The 20,605-nt window shown below is 45.3% G+C and overlaps 1 protein-coding gene across 4 annotated transcripts in view; it reads left to right on the forward strand.

The window, feature by feature from the left end:
• The window catches only part of LOC126345346 (uncharacterized), a 997,319-nt gene that overhangs the window by 429,922 nt on the left and 546,792 nt on the right, over window positions 1–20,605 (forward strand). The gene's annotated exons all lie outside the window — the stretch shown is intronic.

Below are 20,605 nucleotides of genomic sequence, written 5' to 3' on the forward strand. Positions count from 1 at the left end.
CCCTGCAACGCTCCCAGCACCTTCTCCAATCCCATCTTGACCGGTTCACCACTTGATGTAACCAGTGGCTGCTCGACGTCAATCCTCCCAAGACCCAGGCTATCATAGTAGGCAAAACCACCCCTTCCTTCAGTCTCGTCGATTTCTACCTCACTATCTACGGCCATCCCATCAACCTCACCCCCACCCTCAAGTACCTTGGCGTCACCTTTGACCGTCGCCTCTACTAGACCCCCCATCTCCGGACGATCGAAGCCAAGGCATGCTCCCGATTCAACCTCCTCAAGCTCCTTTCTGGCATGAGGTCTGGACCCCTCCACTGCCCTCCACACCTACAAATCCATCATCCGTCCTATCCTCTGTTATGCCCATCCCCCCTGTATTGCCGCCCCTCCTGCCTTTTACAAATCCCTTCAGATCTTGGAACGCCTTGTGCTCCACATCGCCTATCCCATCTGCCTCCCTCCCCCCCCCCCCCATGTGGATCCTGTATGACTTAATTCCGTTCCCACACCTCCTCCTTTTCCTCGAATGGATACAGATCCTCTACACCTCCCACAAACTTCATCCCCCTCATCTGCTTGTCTCTCCCATCCTTTCCCACCCCTGTCCACTGCTACGCCTGTACTCCCACATTTCACCTGCTCTCCATCTCTCCACACTCCATACCCTTCCCAAGGTGGCTTCTGACAACCCCCCCCCCCCCTCCCTGATGATGCCCTCCTCCCCTGCATTTACTCCTCCTATCAACTCTGATCTTCCCCTTCCTCCCCCTGTGTTTTCCCTCGAGGGCACCCTCTCTCCCTCTTCTCTCCCTCCCTCCATCCCCTCCCCCCAGGCTTCCACAACCCTCCTACCCTCTACCCTCCCCCTCCCTTCTACTCTCCCAATGGCATCAACACCCCCTCTCTCCCTCCTACCCGCATCTCTACCCTTTGGAAGGCACATTCGTGCGTCGGAGATCGTCGCCAGTGTTCGTGTGTGTCTTCGCGTCAGTGCTTCAGTGTTTCTCCGTTTGTGCTCCTCCGCACACGTGTGTAAACTCGTTCCTCCCGGTTGTGTTTAGTGATGAACGTTTTTTATTCAAACAGTGCGCCCGTGAACGGCTTCATTTATTTTACTATGTCTGTCTCCCGTTTTTGTCCACCATGTTGGTTCGTTTTTCTATCTTTCTGTTTCCTGTGTGTGTTCACTGTGGCCGTAGAGCGGCATACATAGGCCGCTAACAGCCTGCCTTTATTGTAAAGGTATTAAAATAAGAATAAAGAAAAAAGAATAGCCTCGGCCGCTTATATCGGCCCGACCATGCAACATGTTTAGTGCTTCACTATCAGACTGTATCGTTTTCATGTCGCCTCTCGCTAGCGACATTTGCTATAGTTAAGTATTGCCAATTTGCTTTCTGGGAATGAAACTAGTAATGTTGTTTGATTGAATTGTTGTATAGCATTCTGAGAACGCTGCAACCTGTAGGCACCCTATTAACGAGTGGTGCAAGACATCACAGAACCGACTACCATTGCCCGGGGCACCAACTCATTAGCTTCGGTCACTGACCTCGGAGACGAAGACAGATAGCAATCGTTGTACTGGATGGACGCACCGGGTTCGCGCTTGCCCAGATATCTCCCGGCAGTCCGACGATACCGCAAAACTTCGACCGCGAAACGCTAGATACATTTTGTGTGGGTGTGGCGTGGCCGGACAGCTCTGGTGAGAGCACTGCGTGTTTACGACGGCGCCGGCGCAGAAAGGGAAAGCGCGAGCGCGCGCTGGTTGGGATGCGAGGCGCGCCGGCGCACGCACGCGTCGCGACGGCAGCGCCGCGCGGATCGGCGCGAGATCGCCGTGTAGCGTGCAGAGAGGCCCGCCCTGCCGCCTGCCGCCTGCCGCTGCCGCCGTGACCGGCATGTCGTGTCGCCCGCACTGACTCACCCGCACTCAGCAGCCGGGCAGGTCAAGAGCACGCCCGGATCTCTCATCAGATACTGCTTACCAATTTCCGTTCCCAGCGCCTTGTCGGCGTGATCAACGAACGAACACTTGGCCGGAATCACTTCACGTCTATTATACACTGCCTCCAAAAAAAGTGATGCGCCCAAAAGAGGACGAGAAACGAAATACATACATCAAAAAAAACTTTTGCATCAACTCGGCTCCGAGAGTTCTGCAACCTGTACAGAAAATTGGAATAGAGACCAATATAAATATCATTTCTGCCCTTCTTATGGCTGATAAAAACCACACGTTGCATGTTGTAGCATCATACAGCGAGACCTTCAGAGGTGGTGGTGAAGATTCCTGCACACACCGGTACCTCTAACACCCAGTAGCACGTCCTCCTGCATTGATGCATGCCTGTTTTCGTCGCGGCATACTATCCAGACGTACATCAAGGCACTGTTGATCCAGACTGCCCCACTCCTCAACAGCGATTCTGCGTAGATCCCTCAGAGTGATTGGTGGGTCACGTCGTCCATAACCAGCCCTTTTCAATCTATCCCAGGCATGTTCGACAGGGTTCATGTCTGAAGAATATGCTGACCGCTACAGTCGAGCGATATCGTTATGCCGCCCGGGATTAGCCGAGCGGTCTAACGCGCTGCAGTCGTGGACTGTGCGGCTGGTTCTGGCTGAGGTTCGAGTCCTCCCTCGGGCATGTGTGTGTGTGTGTGTGTTTGTCCTTAGGATAATTTAGGTTAAGTAGTGTGTAATCTTAGGGACTGATGACCTTACCAGTAAAGTCCCATAAGATTTCACACACTTTTTTTGATGTCGTTATCCTGAAGGGTCTTTCACAAGATGTGCAAGATGGGGGCGCGAATTGTCGTCCATGAAGACGAATGCCTCGTCAATATGCTGCCGAAATGGTTCCACCTCCGTCGGACGATGGCATTCACGTATCGTACAGCCATTACGGCGCCTCCCATGACCACCAGCAGCGTACGTCGGCCCGACATAATGAAACCCCAAAATAGCAGCGTACCTCCACCTTGCTGAACACGCTGGGCTGTGTGTAAGGCATTCAGCCTGATCGGGTTGCTTCCAAACAAGTCTTCGACTATTGTATGGTTGTAGGGATATGCGACACTCATCGGTCAAGAGAACGTGATGCCAATCGCGAGCGGTCCATTCGGCATGTTGTTGCGCCAGTCTGTACCGCGCTGCATTGTGTCGTGGATGCAAAGATGGACCTCGCCATGGACATCGGGAGTGAAGTTCCGCATCATGCAGCCTATTGTGCACAGTTTGAATCGTAACACGACGTTCTGTGGCTGCACGAAAAGCATTATTTAACACGATGGTGCTGCTGTCAGGGTACCTCTAAGCCGTAATCCGTTGGTAGTAGCCCTTGGGCGGCCTGAGTGAGGTACGTTATCAACAGTTCCTGTCTCTCCGTATCTCCTCCATGTCCCAACAACATCGCTTTGGTTCACTCCGAGACTCCTGGATACTTCCCTTGTTGAGAGACCTTCCTGGCCTAAAGCAAAAATGCGGACGCGATCGAACCGCGGTATTGATCGTCTAAGCATGGTTGAATTACAAACAACATGAGCCATGTACCTCCTTCCTGGTAGAATGACTGGAAATGATCGGCTGACGGACCCTTTCCGTCTAACAGGCGCTGCCCATGCATGTTTGTTTACATCTATGGGTGGGTTTAGTGACATCTCTGATCAGTCAGAGGGACTCTGTCTGTGATAAAATCTCCACAGTCAACGTCTATCTTCAGGAACTCTGAAAACCGGGGTGATGCAAACCTTTTTTTGAGGTTCGCATAAACCTATCTGCAGGTCGCTGCCATGCTGACCGACGATGATCATCAGTGTTAGTGCAGAACCAAAATTCATCCTTGAACACAATGCAGCACCATTCACCAGGTGTTCTTACTTCCCGACACGGAACCAATTCAAACATAACCGTGTGTCATGTGTTGGCAACAACATGGGGCGGCAATTGCCTAGTTCAGGAGCTGACCGTCTCCTACCATCGGTGCCTAATGACACAGAATGTAGCAGGCAGTCCAGTACTTGCTCTCGGATGGCACGGGTTACGACATACTAGGTGCACTGTAATGCGATCATCCCTTGTGGTGGTCAGACTTGGTCGACGGGAACCTTGACGATGAGCACCGCTTCCTCTCGTTCCCAGGCAGTCCAGCATGGAACGACTGTCACTTCCGAATGCTCCACATACGACGATATTGCACCATTCGGTCCGCGACCGACTATGAGGCCTCTTTCAAACTTTGTCAAGCCCTCATATTTGCATCTCTGTGTCCTTCAAGAAGATCACTCCACATGTGACGCTGTCCAAGCCCGTCGTATACCGTAACAAGACTGATAACAGGCCGGCCGGAGTGACCGAGCGGTTCTAGGCGCTACAGTCTGGAACCACGCAACCGCTACGGTCGCAGGTTCGAATCCTGCCTCGGGCATGGATGTGTGTGATGTCCTTAGGTTAGTTAGGTTGAAGTAGTTCTAAGTTCTAGGGGACTGCTGACCTCAGAAGTTAAGTCCCATAGTGCTCAGAGCCATTTGAACCACTTTTGAACTGATAATAACACTAAAAGCAAACAACACGAATGCACTCTAGTCGCCGTTCTACCTGTTATAGAGAATTGTTACGCTAGTTGGTTGTGTATATACACGAAGTTAAACTGACATACGACTATATCTTCTCGGTGTCTTTCTTCTTATTCTTCTTCTTTCACGGAGTGTACGATAACTGGTCTGACGTTTGATGCAGATCATCCTCTGGTCCATATATCTAGTTACGTTGATGCGTAGCTTGTACCAGGGTAAATATTCCGTTTCTTTCTTATCTTGCAGTGCAGGGTAGGGATCGATGACTTCAGCAGTTAGCTCCCATAGGAACTTACCACAATTCTTTTTTATATCTTCTTCCCGTGCAAAAACCTCATTCAATCGATTCTTCAGAATACCTAGATACTTTGGATTCGGTACCATGTGGTTTTAAAACAGGAAATAGAGAAAACCTAAAGAAGCACGTTAGGTTCCGAAATGATTTCGTTCTGTATGTTCCAAACCGTGGCGCACACACTCATGTAACTCAAGGGACAGGAGCAACAATAGACGCGTTTTACGTCATGCAAAGTTTAACTGATAAAATTTAAAGATCTCGCGTTCCGAGAAGAGTGAAGCAGTGTCTTACTTCTTCCCATACACGGCTCGCGAAGTGACAGTGACTGAAAATTGCCAAATTGGATATCGTGCGGAGGCTTGCCGATACACTACGCGGAGCGTTCAAAAATGCAAAAAGGTTTTGGGGGAAGGACAGCGATACGCCGAGTAGAGCCTTTAATTTCCACCGCACACCGTAAGATTCAAACCCATCCAGATGTTCGTTTTCCGTGATTTCCCTACATCGCTCCAGGTAAATCCAAGGATGGTTTCTTTAAAGGACACAGCTGATTTTCTTCCCCATCCTTGACACAATCCGAACACTTGCTCCGTCTCTAATGACCTCGATGTCGATGGAACGTTAAGCCCAACCTTCCATCCTTCCTTTTTTAATCGATCTCGGGAAGTCACGTGACACTGGAATCTGGATAGCTAGGCGAAGATTAGAACGCCTCCCACGCTTCCATTGTCGGTCACTCTGTCAACGATAGTTCGTAACCGAATGTTTGTGAACATTCTCCACTGACTCGTTAGCAGAGGCAAACCTATATTTAAAGCCTCCTATTGGACTGAAACCACTTGCTGCCAGATTGGAGTGGAGCGCTTAACCGCACTGCCGAGATCCCTAACTGCTATTATTTCGACATCACTAGCATCAGCTTGTTTCTTTCCCTGAGACCAGCAAGAGCAAATGTAGAATTAGATCCTGATGTCTTTTTGATGACAATTTGTTTCCCAGCTAATATCTCATCCACAATCAAAGATAAATTTATTTCCAATTGGAACTGACTGTTTATTGCTGGGATTCGTCGAGGTCACCACGTCACGGAAATATAAATTCCGTGCTTCTAACTGGAGAACACTCTTGATGCTTTACTTGTGCTGTCTGGGAGACGCCACGAGAATTGTAAAATTCAGTTGTTGAACTGTAATTACAGCGAATAAATAGAATAAATAACCAAACGAAAATTTGATTGTAATCTAACCTTGTTATTTGTTTGAAATAACTCCGACATCACAAAAAATATCATGTAGAAATCTTGTTCAGCAGTATTATTGTGGAATATAGGGACTAGAGGACCGTAGTAGGAGCTGTCATGGGTACTCTTTTTCTGTTCCCCACAGTCCAAATTGGTAAAGGGACCGGACATGAAAATGAGCAGACATTCAGACATTGAATGTGTCTGTTATAATCTGTGAGATAACGAGTTTTTGTTGATCTCAAAAACGTATTGTTTACTAATATTTGCACTATTGATGGTGCTTTGAGTAGAATACTATGCACGGGCTACGCCCCTTTTCAATTCAGTATGTGACAAAAGGAAAAATTGATTTTTCGTGAGTTCTTGCTGTCACACTGCCAGAACATTTCCACAGTCGTGTTCAAGAAGGCGGTGTCAAGAAACAAAGTCTCAACATATCCAATTTTATTTTTTGTTGAAGTGACCTACGACTGGAATTAACTGAATTGCAAACTTTGCGTAATTAATATTTGAACTTCATCAAACGTACTGAAATAAACTGCTTTCACTGGAATACTATACTCATTGTTAGTGGCAACTCTAAAAAGAAATAATGAGTAGATAAAACAAACATTTATTTTCTCAAGTGTATACCAACTATAAAATGTGAAGCATAACAGACAAGTATCGATGTTGAGAGAACCTTGTCACAGTATGAGTGACATTACATGCAGTGGAAGCATTTATAGGGCAAAGGTTTCACCCAAATAACAACTAAAACGTCGTAACTTGAAACTTCGTGCCAGATAAAAACGGTTTGTCGGACCGGGACTCTAATCTTCGTGGGAAAATGCTCTACCATCTGAGCTACCCAAGCACAGCTCACGTACTACACTTAGCTTTACTCCCGCCACTAGCTCATCTCGTACAATCCGGAGTAGAACTGTGAAGGTCCTACGTGAGTCGTGCTTGGATATCTCAGGGGGTGGAGCACTTTTTCACGAAAGGCAAATGCCTGGTATTCGAGTCCAGATTCTAAGTTTCAAATCAGCGCTCAATCCATGTCAAAGTAAAAATTCGTCCTAGGAAAAGGAATAAGTTTGAATATTTTTGAGTGATCTTATACTAGTTCTCATTATATCACCACTTTCGTAATTTTCCGTTTATGTTATCAGGTTTCTTCCTTTTTAATTCTGTCTAAATAATCCCTCTATCTAACAAAGAAGAATTTGTGACCGCAAGGCAATATGCTCGCATCATTGTTATTCAACATCTGCAATAACGATCAACTATCGCCTGAACGAAACCAGAGTTTTGTGTATGCTGATGACTGTGCAATCACTGCTCAAGACGTTTGTTCTGAAAAAGAGGAACAAACGCCAGGACGAATTTATAACCTACTACAATGAAAATCAGCTGCAGAAAAATCCTATTAAAACTGAGAACTGTGTATTTCACCTCAGGAACAAACAAGCTGCTAAATCACTTGAAATCATCTGAGAAGAAATTGCTCTTGAACACTGTCTGCCTCCGAAATATCTGAGCGTGACACTGGACGAACGATAAAACATAAGAAACACAGCTTAACATAGTTCGGAAACTGACAGGTACTACACGCGAAGCTCGCCTACGCACCTTGAAAACCAGCACCCTAGCACTGAGTTGCTCTAGTAGCATTGCACAAGTCCAGCCATGCCAGAAACGTACACTGAGGTGAGGAGGTCATGGCATAGCAGCGCTATGCACATATGCAGATGGCGATAGTACCGTGTACACAAGGTATAAAACGTAATGCAGTGGCGAAGCTGTTCTTTATAGGACACTGTTGTGTAGGACACTTGACAACTGAAAAATCGTTGTCTCGTCTGATAAGTCCCAATTTCGGTTGGTAAGAGCTTATGGTAGGGTACAAGTGTGACTCAGAACCCACGAAGCCATCGACACAAGTTGTCAACAAGGCGATGGCAAGCTGGTGATGACTCCATAATGGTGTGGGCTGTGTGTACACGGAATGGACTGGGTCCTCTGGTCCAACTGAACGGATCATTGACAGGAACCGGTTATGTACAAATATCTGGAGACAATTTGCAGCCATTCGTGGACTTCAAGTTCCCAAACAACGATGGAATTTTTATGGATGACAATGGGCCATGTCACCAGGCCACAATTTTTCGCGATTGGTTTGAATAACATTCTGGAAAATTCAGAAGAACGATTTGACCACCCAGATGACGTGACATCTTACATTTATGGGAGGCAAACAAGAGGTCAGTTCGTGCACAATATCTTGTACTCAGAACAGTTGCACAAATATTTCTGCAGGGGACTTCAACGACTTGTTGAGTCCATTCCACGTCGAGTTGCTGCCCCATGCTGGGCAAAAGGAGGTTCGATGTGGTAGTTTTGTCACCTCAGTCTACATGTGCCGCTTAATGAGAAATGTCGCACCATCAAGAGTTTTTTTTAATACCTGCAACCGTAGATAAACTCCACTATCTTGCTGGCAAATCCGCTCCTGAACTTAGGAGCAAGATAACTGCTAGACACAAGAAAGTAAACGCTACGAGTTCCGAAGACCACCTTTCAGTGGCCATCAGCCAGCACATCCTCAGCTGAAAACAGAAAAGTGCTTTGTGGCCACTACTGAAGTTCTTTCAGGAATACTACAACAAGTAAGCGTCTCAAAATGGCGGGGGAAATGACAACATTTGGAGAAACGGATGGTTGCGAAGGTTGACCCCCCTCTTGGTCGTTCAGGGAACTGGAGAACGTGGAAGGCTCTCAACACTACACGCTAGTACCACGAGATGCAGGACCAGCCTGCAGAAGTGGGACCATCCTGTGGAGTCAGTTTTTGGGTTGATGCATAAGTTCGTAGCGATTTTCCATAAGTTTAATAAACACAACAGGTACGCATAACAGAGACTTTAGTCATAAATAATGTATTCTTATTCACTTTTTACAACTGTCTTTCAATGCTGGGTAGCTTTTCGGTTCAGTGACTGTAGAAATCACGTGGTTTTGAGGCGGATAACTCGTCGAGCCACGTTCGGAGTGCATTTTAATCCGGAAAGGAAGTTCCTACAAGGTTGTTCGATAGGGGTGGAAAAGTCATAATCTGAGGGTACAAGATCAGGTGAATAAGGTGGGTGCGGAATGTCTTTCCAACCCAATTATTGTACAGTATTTTTTGTCAGTCTAGCATAATGCGAGCGGGCGTTATCGTGGAATAGCATCACATCATACAGCATTTCTGGTCGTCTCCAAGACACCTGAGTTATTGACAATAAAAATCATCAGTGATGGTTACAGTTGATGGAAGCCATCGTAGTACATCACACCGTCCGTGTTGCACCAGATGCATAACATTATGTTTTGTGGACGTGCGCAGGTCTTTCTGTGGGGAGTTGCTGTTTTCTTTGGGCTCAACCGTTCCTTTCTTTTCCTTATGTTAGCACAAAGACACCGTTTCTCATCACCATTAATCGAAATTGTTCACAACCCAATTGATGACGGACAAGCAGAAATGGACACATGACCAGCGCGGCTTTTGTGATTTCAGCTTTAGGTCATGTCGAACACATGCCCCGATTTTTGAACCATCCCCACTGCAATGCATGTGTTGCACGATGGATGAGTGATCACAGTTCATCAAATCTGCAAGTTCTCGAGTACACTGACGTGGATAAATGGTTTGAAACGATCTTCGTCAAACCCCGAACGTCTTCCTGAACGTGGAGGTCAATAATGTCAAAACGATTCTCCTTAAAACAAAGAAATCATTATTTTGTCGTGCTCTATCCTGTATCTGGCTTCTCCGCTTCCGTCACCCCTCTGTTGAGCTCGAACAGAAGAATACGTCGAAAATGTACCGATTTATCCACTTGGCACTCCGTTTTCTAGCGTCCACAGCTCGACTCAGCATCGATAAATGACGGAATGACAATTTGTTGACCCATATAGCGACACTGAACTACAAATAAAAGACGACAATCGGTAAATAAACCCACAGGAACCCAATAACATGCAAAACAAACAAACAAACAAAACAATGCATGCAGCAACCGAATATAAACCGATGTCAGCGATCGATTTTCTTTTGTTGATAATATGCTTTGTACTTCTGACACGATGATAAATAAATGTATCGTGCCTCAGAGTACACGAGCTCCCTGCGGCGCCTCGTGACTGAATTAAATGAGATGGAACTCGTTCAGTGTGACACGGGGCACAATACTCTACATACTGACCGGTCTGTACGATGATTAATGATCATGTGGAAGGCAGTGACCTATACCAAGAGGTGCTCCTAGCGGCTGAGCAGGCTCTGTTGTGTTGCACACACAGACAGGGAATGTCAGCGGGCGTCGCGAGGCGCACGCAGCACCACGGCACGGCGCTGTGGCAGTGCGTGCGCCGCGTCGTGAGTCAGTGGCGCGTGACGCCAGGCAGGGCCACGGCCGCCGAGGCTCCATCCTCTGCTCGCTGGCCGCTGGCCGCTGGCCGCTGACCCCCCCCCCCCCCCCCCCCCCCTGGAACTCTCACCGCCTGCAGGCGCAGCAGCAGCAGCCGCAGCCTCCAGGCGCTTGTGCACTCAACCAACGAGGCCACACCATCAGTCTTACAATTTGGCTCCAACTTTTCTTTCCTTCTTTAAAACAGGCCAGTTAACTGACGGTATTCCGAGTGCTGCAGTGTGGACTGCATACATCGCAAGACGCTGAAATATTGTAGGTATGCCCCATAATCGCTATTCTCGCGGAGTGTGCTGAAAAAAATTATAGTTCCACTTTTTGCCACCAGGGAAAAATACAGTGCCGTAAGCTGGCAGAATGTCGTGTGGGAGCAGGAAAAGGGGAGAAACGATCAAACACGTATTAACGGTGGTTCTTGCCCGTGTATTAGGATAACGTCACAAGTTACGACATGTGTTCAGTACGATCTCCGGACTCAGCAACATGCTGCATCCGTAACACAGCACGCCCGACAGTTGCGCATAGCATATCCGGTGAAAACAGAGCGATATGTCGTCGTATGTTGCCCTTCAGATCAGGAAGATTCCGTACTGGAGTTGTAAAACTACCGTAGGCTACTGTACAGCCACGTGGTTAAAGGCGCCATGTCTCGGATTGCGCGGCCCCTCCCGCCGGAGATTCGAGTCCTCCCTCGGGCGTGGGTGTGTGTAATGTTCTTAGTTTAAGTGGTGTATAAGTCTAGGGACTGATGACAACAGATTGGTCCCTTAGGAATTCACTCACTCACTCACACACACACACACACACACACACACACACACACACACACACCCGCGCGCGCGCGCGCGCTACTGTACAGGTGTCGGCCGCGGTGGTCTAGTGGTTCTAGGCGCTCAGTCCGGAACCGCGCGACTGCTACGGTCGCAGGTTCGAATCCTGCCTCGGGCATGGATGTGTGTGATGTCCTTAGGTTAGTTAGGTTTAGATAGTTCTAATTCTACCGGACTGATGACCTCGGATGTTAAGTCGCGTAGTGCTTATAGCCATTTGTGCCATTTGAATAGCTAAGCAATCGTAGACTACAGTAATTTTCCTGATAGCTTTGGTCAGTTACGGCCGTACCTGCGGTACCTATACCTTTCACATGATGCATACCCACCACGCATTACCTAGTAACGATTGCTTCCTTTGCGTATGCGATCAGTGTCTTACTACACTGCAGAGCCAAAGAAACTGGTACACCTGCCTATGAACTCGAAGGGCACCCGCGAGCAGGCAGAAATTCCGCAACACGACGTGGCATGATCTCGACTAATGTCTAAAGTAGTGCTGGAGAGAACTGACACCATGAAACCTACGGAGCTGGTTATAAATCCGTAAGAGTACGAGGGGGTGGAGATCTCTTCTGAACAGCACGTTGCAAGGCATCCCAGATTCTCAATAATGTTCATGTCTAGGGAGTATGCTGGCCAGCGGTAGTTCTTAAGCTCGCAAGTGCTTTCCTGGAGCCACTCTGTAGCAATTCTCGACTTTTGGGGTATCGCATTGTCCTGCTGGAATTGCCGCAGTCCGTCGGAATGCACAATGGACATGAATGTATGAGGGTGATCAGACAGGATGCTTACTTATGTGTCACCTGTCAGAGTCCTATCTAGACGTATCACGGGTCCTATATCACACCAACTGCACACGCCCCACACCATTACAGAGCCTCTACCAGCCAGAACAGTCCCGTGCCGACATGCAAGGTCCATGGATTCATGAGGTTGTCCCCATATCCGTACACGTCCATCTGCTCCATACAGTTTAAAACGAGAGTCGTTCAACTAGGCAACATGTTTAGAGTCCAATGTCGGTGTTGACGGGCCCAGGTGAGGCGTAAAGATTTGTGCCGTGCAGTCATCAAGGGCACACGAATGGGCTTTCGGCTCCGAAAACAGATATTGATGATGTTTCATTGAATGGTTCTCACAGTGGCACTTGTTGATGGCCGAGCACTGAAATCTGCAGCAATTTTCGCAAGGGTTGCTCTTCTGTCGCGTTGAAAAATTCTCTTCAGTCATCGTTGGTGCCGTTCTTGCCGGAACATTTTTCGGCCGCAGCGATGTCGGAGATTTGATGTTTAACCCGATTCCTGATATTCACGGTACACTAGTGAAATGGTCGTACGGTAAAATCCCCAGTTCACTGTTGCCTCGGAGATGCTGTGTCCCATCGCTTGTGCGCCGACTATAACACCACTTTCAAACTCACTTAAATATTGATAACGTACCACTGTAGCAGCAGTAACCGATCTGACAACTGCGGCAGACACTTGTTGTCTTATATAGACGTTTCAGACCGCAGTGTCGTATTCTGCATGTTTACATATCTCTGTATTGGAATACATTTGTCTGTACGAGTTTCTTTGCCGCTTCAATGTAGATTCCCCTAAAAACAGGAAGAGGTGAACGTCTAGAAACTGTGTGATGATATACCTACGATACATTTTTGTTTTACATAGTTATCTTCCTGACTCTTATTTAAAAGAAAACAGTATTTATGGCAAAATTAAAATTATCAGTGTTTAATTCAGGTTTTATCCGAAAACTGTTTATTTGTAACGTGAAACTGAGCGATTTTGTGGCAAAATAGAGAAAACAATACTGATTTATTACAGAGCACTAGCAGTTTCGTCAACAAAAAGATACAATATTTTAGGAATAGCCGCAAAGCTAAAATACATCAATCATCTTATCGATACTTCATCGGGGTTATATAAAACATGCTTCTGTTACTGAAAAACATTTCAATAATAATTGGAAACTCTTGTATTTGACCATGAGAAAGAGCGTTCTATTGAGTACAAAATAACGACAATTACACATATTATTTACCTTTTTACGAAAAACTCTACTTGAATCAAAAGTAATTGTTTTGGTTACATAAAGGCGCAGAAGTTACGCGATCAACTAATTTTTACGGAAAATAATTTCGTACGGAAAACTTAAACCTTATTAACCCTTTACATTAACAGTCACTTCACAAAAGCAATCAACACAAATAGTCAAACGACACACAGCATACTGACGCCAGAACAGGAAACATCTCACATTCTGACTGCTTACAGCGCCATATTTCCACCTGTTAAAAGAAAGAGAAATGTGATTTTTTCAGCATAGTCCTCGAGGTCACCGATTAATGAATGTACCTACAATATTTCAGCGTCCTGCGATGTATACAGCCTGCACTACATCACTTGGAACACGTCAGTTTAATTGTAACCACTCGACACCGTACTTACTTCTGTTTCCGTCAATTAGAGGATTACGTTAGATGACGATGAGTTTGGCTTTATGAGAAGCAAAGGCACCAGAGAAGCACTTCTAACATTGACAACAGAAGTAAGTCTTATGAAAAATCATGAGATGTTCATTGGTTTAGTCGATCTGGGAAAAGCATTCGACGATGTGAAATGGAGCAAGATGTTAGAAATTTTCAGGAAAGTAGGTGTAATCTGAAATTAGTTGATAACTATGACACCCTTTACCTAGTGAAAACTGTTTTAGAGCTCAACAATTTCTTTTTCTTTGTCTGAAACAGTCTGTACAGCCTATCGGGACTATTTGCAGGAAAATCTCATTGCTGAACTCCCCAGGTAGTTGCAAAGAGAGATAGGAAAATGTTAAATACTGGTGCTCAGCAGTTTGAATTCATTAAATGAAGATAATATTTGCTACAATAATATCGAATGAAGAGGCTTCAGTACACGTACTGTAATAGTTGCAAATGCTTTCGTGCAAAGAGATGTATAGCAGGCCTGTTCCCTAGGGGGATGTGCTTTATGACTGTAGTTTGGTCAGCTTCTTTGTGCAACGCCTTAGGCCTTGCACGGTGTATTCTGACCACCGCTGCTGCATGCCTCTCGTCTGAGCTCATCATCGGTGCACCGGTGGAACTCGAGGTTACCGTATTCATTGTCTGTCTGTTCTGGCCTATGTGTAAGCATGTCTTTGCTGTATTTAAATTACTCATGTTTAAATCTCTAACGCTTAATGATGATGCGAAACCGGAGCAACCTTTACTATGTAATTCACGTGCAAAACAGGTAGCTGTGAAGATTGAAATTACGTCGAATATTATTGGAGAAAGTCGGAGGAATAATGCCCAGTTCAGCAAAAATGATTGTTTTGACACTTTCACAATAAGTAACCTAAAACCGACCACATGTAAGATTGCTGTAGTTTTGAAATTTTACTGTACTGAATATATGTAAAGGTAAAGAACCATACGATGAACATTAACTATAAATATCACAAAGATGAGATTTTGCACAGATCCCCAGCACTATGGGGAAATTATCCACAGTGGTTGGAGAATTGTGAGCTAGAGAACAAAATATTATATTATACATACATTAGCGAAAATAACCGCTTTTTGAATTATCTGACGGTTCCCTTACGAGACTAGAATACTGAAATTTGTGTAAATACTAATGTGTAATTCTGTACTTTCACATGTTCATTTCTTGGATAATCATTTTCCCAGACATAGCCTTTCCGGGTGTCTCTTCTCCAGAATATTCAGCATGATTCCAATCACAGCACCCAACATACATGTACCATAATTCTTCGTCTTTAGGTATTTCTTCACAGACGCAACATAACTCACTGGATTGTTTACTATGTGCAGATGGTAGTTTCAGTCTTCCAGTAAACTGGTTATTGCACTCATTGTCATCGTGACAGTTGATTTGGAAACGTCCGATACTTCCAACGACTCTGCTCTTTCCTCCGTTATGGTTCTTTTCTCTTCTTTCCTGGCTGCTCAGTGAAGCATCCATGTAAATCTTCCCCACCCTTGTTCTTCAGCCTAGTCTATTGTTTCTTTTCATTCTTTACTTTCCTCTTCATTTCAGCTTCTTCCGACTTCTTTTCACTTGGTGCGCACCTGTTCCCTTTCAACGTGCCATTATCCCAGTCTGCCATTACATACTAACTAGATCGGATTCTACAAGTTAAGGTATTATATTTAGAAAGCAAATCCATAAAATGACATAATGAATTACAAGGTTTCAGTGGAATAGAAAAAAGCAAATGACGGTAAATCAACATTGCCATTTTCTGACTGCTGAAAATAACAAGAACCTGGCATGTTTTAGACAGCTCACAGTTACACATTTAACGTTTCAAATAGCGCCTGTCCGCGTGGTTCCTGTTTGTTATTTGCTGGAATCAGAAGAGGGCAGCAGCGATCGGATATCATGTTTATCGCAAGCTTCGGGTACTAAATGCACACGATTACCCGCTGCGCACAACTACTCTCTCTGAACCTTTGAACAGACAGTAAACTCACAATCCAGGTATTGTGCGGCGAGCCGACGAAATGAATATGTCTAATAGCTAAATATCTCTTACATGAGTAAATACTTGTTTATGATATACCCGTGAATTTGTACGACAGGATTGAACTAATTTCAAGGTGATGCTCTTATCGGAAAACAGATTCACACTCTCTCCTGACAAATATTCCGATACTTAAAAGACATACTTTACAATTTTTTTGGCCAGATGGTTTCATTTGTAGAAATCTGTCTCTGTAGACGTGTTATCTTAAACTCTCAAGAGCACTCTTGTTCTGATTGGTAGTGTGATTCATGGATAGATGCAAATAAAATGTGTGGGTTGAATGACAGAGCTGGACACACTGGCAAAGGCTTGTCACTGTTCCTGTGCACCACCTGCTGTTAACCATGTGACACAGGATACCTCGGGAGTGATTCCGTTGAATTACGTACAAATAAGCATGGTACCTTCCGTTAACGTGCAGGGCTATCATTCGCTTTCTCAGAATAAGATGTAAAATTCTAAGTTAAATATAGGGTTATTCGCTGGTAAAATTCTTTCTGTTTTCTCGTTGCGTTGGGTTCAGATAGTATCTGAACCTTTCGACGACTTCCGCCGCCCTCAGTGTTAATAAATCACTGTTTGAAGTCATATTTTGCTGGCTGACGATACCAGCTGTCAGGTGTAAATCCATAGTATCCTGACACGGGATAGAGGGAACAAATTCGTGAGAGTAACGTCTTAAACCTCCTGGAAAGAAACAGACCTCAGCTTGTGGAATCAGTTAACGTAGAGAAAGGTATAAGTGATGATAAGGCAGTTACAGCATCTGTGACGACGGTTCGTACAAGGAATGTTAAGAAAGCTAGGACGATATATTTGCTCAGCAAGGGTGACAGGATACAAATTTCAGAATATCTCAGCAGGCAGCATCACATATTCGGTAATGAGACGAATATGTGGAGAACAAACGGAAAATATTCAAAGGCATCATTCAATATGCCCTAGAGAGGAATGTTCTGAGTCAAGTTTTTAGGGATGGGAAAGATCCACATAGTTTAAGAGACGTGTTATAAAAGCGCTACGTAAACAAAAAGTTCTTCCTCTCAGATTCAAGAGATGTAAAAACCTAGCTGACAAACAAAATCTGAACGAAGCGAAAATAAGCGTAAGGAGAGCAATGGGAGAAGCGTTCAATGATTTTGAAAGTAAAACGTTGTCAACCGACCTAAGAGATTTTGGTCGTATGTAAAATTAGTAAGTGGGTCAAAATCATTTATTCATTCTCTCAGAGACCACACCGGCACCGAAAAGGAAGATAACAGAGAGAAGGTTGAAATACTGAATTCGGTCTTCCGAAGATGTTTCACCGCGGAAGATCGTAACACTGTCCCTCCTTTCAATCATCGCAAGAACATCGAAATGATACATATTGAGATAACCGATCACGGAACTGAAAAGCAGCTACAATCGCTTAGTAGCGGAAAGGCAACAGGACCAGATGAGATAGCTGTAATATTCTATAAAGATTATGCTAAAGAACTTGCTCCCTTTCTAGGAGTAATTTATCGTAGATCGCTTGAGCAACGAAAGGCAACTAACCACTAGAAAAAAGCACAGGTCATTTCTGTTTTTAAGAAAGCCCCTAAGATAGATCCACACAATTATAGACCTATATCGTTGACTTCATTCTGTTGTAGAATTATGAAACATGTTTTCTGCTCAAGAATAATGGCATTTTTGAAAAATGAACATCTCCACTGTTATAATCAACATGGATTCCGCAAACAGAGATCCTGCGAAACTCAGCTCGCTCTGTTCCTCCATGAGATCCACAGCGCAGTGGACAACGGCCCTCAGGTTGATGCCGTGTTCCTTGATTTCAGTAAGGCGTTTGACACCATCCCGCAATGCCGTTTAATAGAGAAGAAATACGAGCTTACAGAGTATCGGAGCAGACCTGCGATTGGATTCAAGACTTTCTTTCAGATAGAACTCAACACGTCTCTCTTAACGGAACTAATTCGACAGATGTAAAGGTGATATCCGGAGTACCACACGGAAGTGTGATAGGACCGTTGCTGTTTACAATATATATAAATGATCTAGCAGAATACGTCCGATGCTCTTTAAGTCTATTCGCAGATGAAGCAGTTGTCTATGCCGAAGTAGCAACGCCAGAAGGCAGTAAGAATTTGCAGAACGACCTGCAGAGCACTGATGAATGGTGCAGACTCTTGTGGTTGACCCTGAACATAAGTAAATGTAACATATTCCGCATAAATAGGAAAAGAAATCGACTACTGTACAGCTACAATATTGATGACAAACAGCTGGAGATAAGCGTCTGCAGGCGTGAACTCATTAAATGTGAAAATACGGGGCGGATGATTTGTGTGAATGTTCTGTCACCTAGTGCTCTCAACAGAGATGAGAGTATCGTCCGCAGTGCCCCAGGAAAGTGTGACAGGACCGCTACTGTTCTCTCTGTACAAAAATCATCTGACGGATAGGGTGGGCAGCAACCTGCTACTGTTTGTTGATAACGAAGTAGTATACAAAAAAAAAAAAGGTTCAAATGGCTCTGAGCACTATGGGACTTAACTTCTGAGGTCATCAGTCCCCTAGAACTTAGAAGTACTTAAACCTAACTAACCTAAGTACATCACACACATCCATGCCCCAGGTAGGATTCGAACCTGCGATCGTAGCGGTCGCGCGGTTCCAGACTGTAGCGCCTAGAACCGCTCGGCCACCCCCGTGTTGTGTGTCTGTAGGGGATACAAGATAAGAGAGAATTTGTGTTTGGTATAATGAGTGGACGCTTGCTCTAAATTTGGAATACTGATGACTAAGTAGTAATGTTCGACAACAGTGTTGGTGGCGTGCTGCTTTACACAGGCATGATGATGAAATGTCTAAAGGTAACGTTGCAAGGCGGTATGAAATGGAACGAGCACGAAAGTTCGGTAGTAGGGAAGAGCTGATGGTAGACTTAGGTTTATTGGGAAAATTCTAGGAAAGTAGAGCTCATCTGAAAAGGAGATGGAGTACGGCACATTAGTGTGACCTATCTTAAGTCTGCTCGAGTGTTTTAAATCCCTACCAGGTCGTATTAAAGAAATATATTTAAATAATTGAGAGGTCTGCTGTTATATTTGTTACTGGCAGGTTCCATCGACAAAGGAGTATTACCGAGAGGCCTCGTGGTCTCAAACGGTAATCCCTGGAGCGAAAGAGGAGTTCTTTTCGCGGAACACTGTTGAGAAAATTCAGAGAACCGGCTGACTGCAGAACGACAGTACTGCCGCCGTTATACGTTTCGTGTAAGGACCGCGAAGACAAGATAAGAGACATTAGAGCTTATTCGGAGGCATAAAGAAAGTTGTTTTTGCCTCGCTCTATTTTCGAGTGGAACAGGAAAGGTAGTGACTAGCATTGGAACAGTGCATCCGCCATCATGCACCGTATCGTGACTTGTAGTGTATGTATGTAGATGTAGTAGTGTGCTCTGCAACTACGCCACGGCGCGTGTTACGAATGAAACTTACAAGGAGCTCTGTCCCCTGACACATCTCATTGTTCTGTATTTCTTGTACTTTTTTCGCTGTTGTCTTCTGAAATGGTAGAGACACTTAAGAGTAACCCTGTAAATTTAAACTGTTCGATAATTTTATGCGTTAGTTTCAAAAATTTTTGGTGGAACAGCTTTGTTAAAAAGTCGCCTCTAGTACCGAACGACCGGTCTGAGCACCGCAGTTTGTCGGCACAGCATGCGTCTCGTCCGCTCTCGAGGGAGCAGTCGCCAGCGGCTGCCGCTCAGATCGCAATTTAGATGCAGGCGCCGCCGTTGCTGCGGACCCGTATTTGTAGGTCAGTCCAGGAACCGCACGCCAACCTTGCGACGGGCCACCGTGTAACTGAGTGCTATCGGCCGGCTCGCCATTTGTTACACCGCACATGGAACGCCACACAAACGGCCCTTCTGTCCGCCTGAAACGAGAACGTCCCGCGGGACTAGGGCGGATCTCATCATTTGGTAATACTGACATAGAGAATGACAGTGGCCTACGCTGGAAGGACCGACCAAGTGCATACAGAGGACGTCCACTTCAGTTCACTTAAAAGTACCACATCAACAAGAAGGTTTGTTTGAATACCGTAGTGCTTCGACAGATGCGCTCCTGTTAGACAGGGCACACCTTTTCCATACTCTACATTAAAATGACAAAAGTCACAGGATACCTACTAATACTGTGTCGAACCTACTTTTTCCCGGCGTACTGCAGCAATTCGACTTAGCGTGGACTCAACAAGTCGCTTGAAGTCCCCTGCAGAAATACTGTGGCATGCTGCCTCCGTGGTCATCTATAATTGCGAAAGTGTTACCGATGAATTATTTTGTGACGAGGGTCACTCAAAAAAAAAAATGCACACTATTTTTGTTAAGATACAGTATTCATACTGCATGTGTGAGTTATACAATGTGTAGATACATCCATCCCGCTTGTTTTCAAACTTAGTTCAACCTGTTCCTATGAGTGGCGCCATCACAACATGTCTTCAAGATGGCTGGTACACTTGAGGTTCGTCAGAAGCAACGTGCTGTCATAGAATTCCTGTGCTGTGAAAACGAGACAGTGGGAAACATCCACAAGAGGTTGAAAAAGGTGTATGGAGATGCTGCTGTCGATCTCAGT

This window comes from Schistocerca gregaria, chromosome 1 (assembly GCF_023897955.1).
Source record: "Schistocerca gregaria isolate iqSchGreg1 chromosome 1, iqSchGreg1.2, whole genome shotgun sequence".
NCBI lineage: Eukaryota > Metazoa > Arthropoda > Insecta > Orthoptera > Acrididae > Schistocerca > Schistocerca gregaria.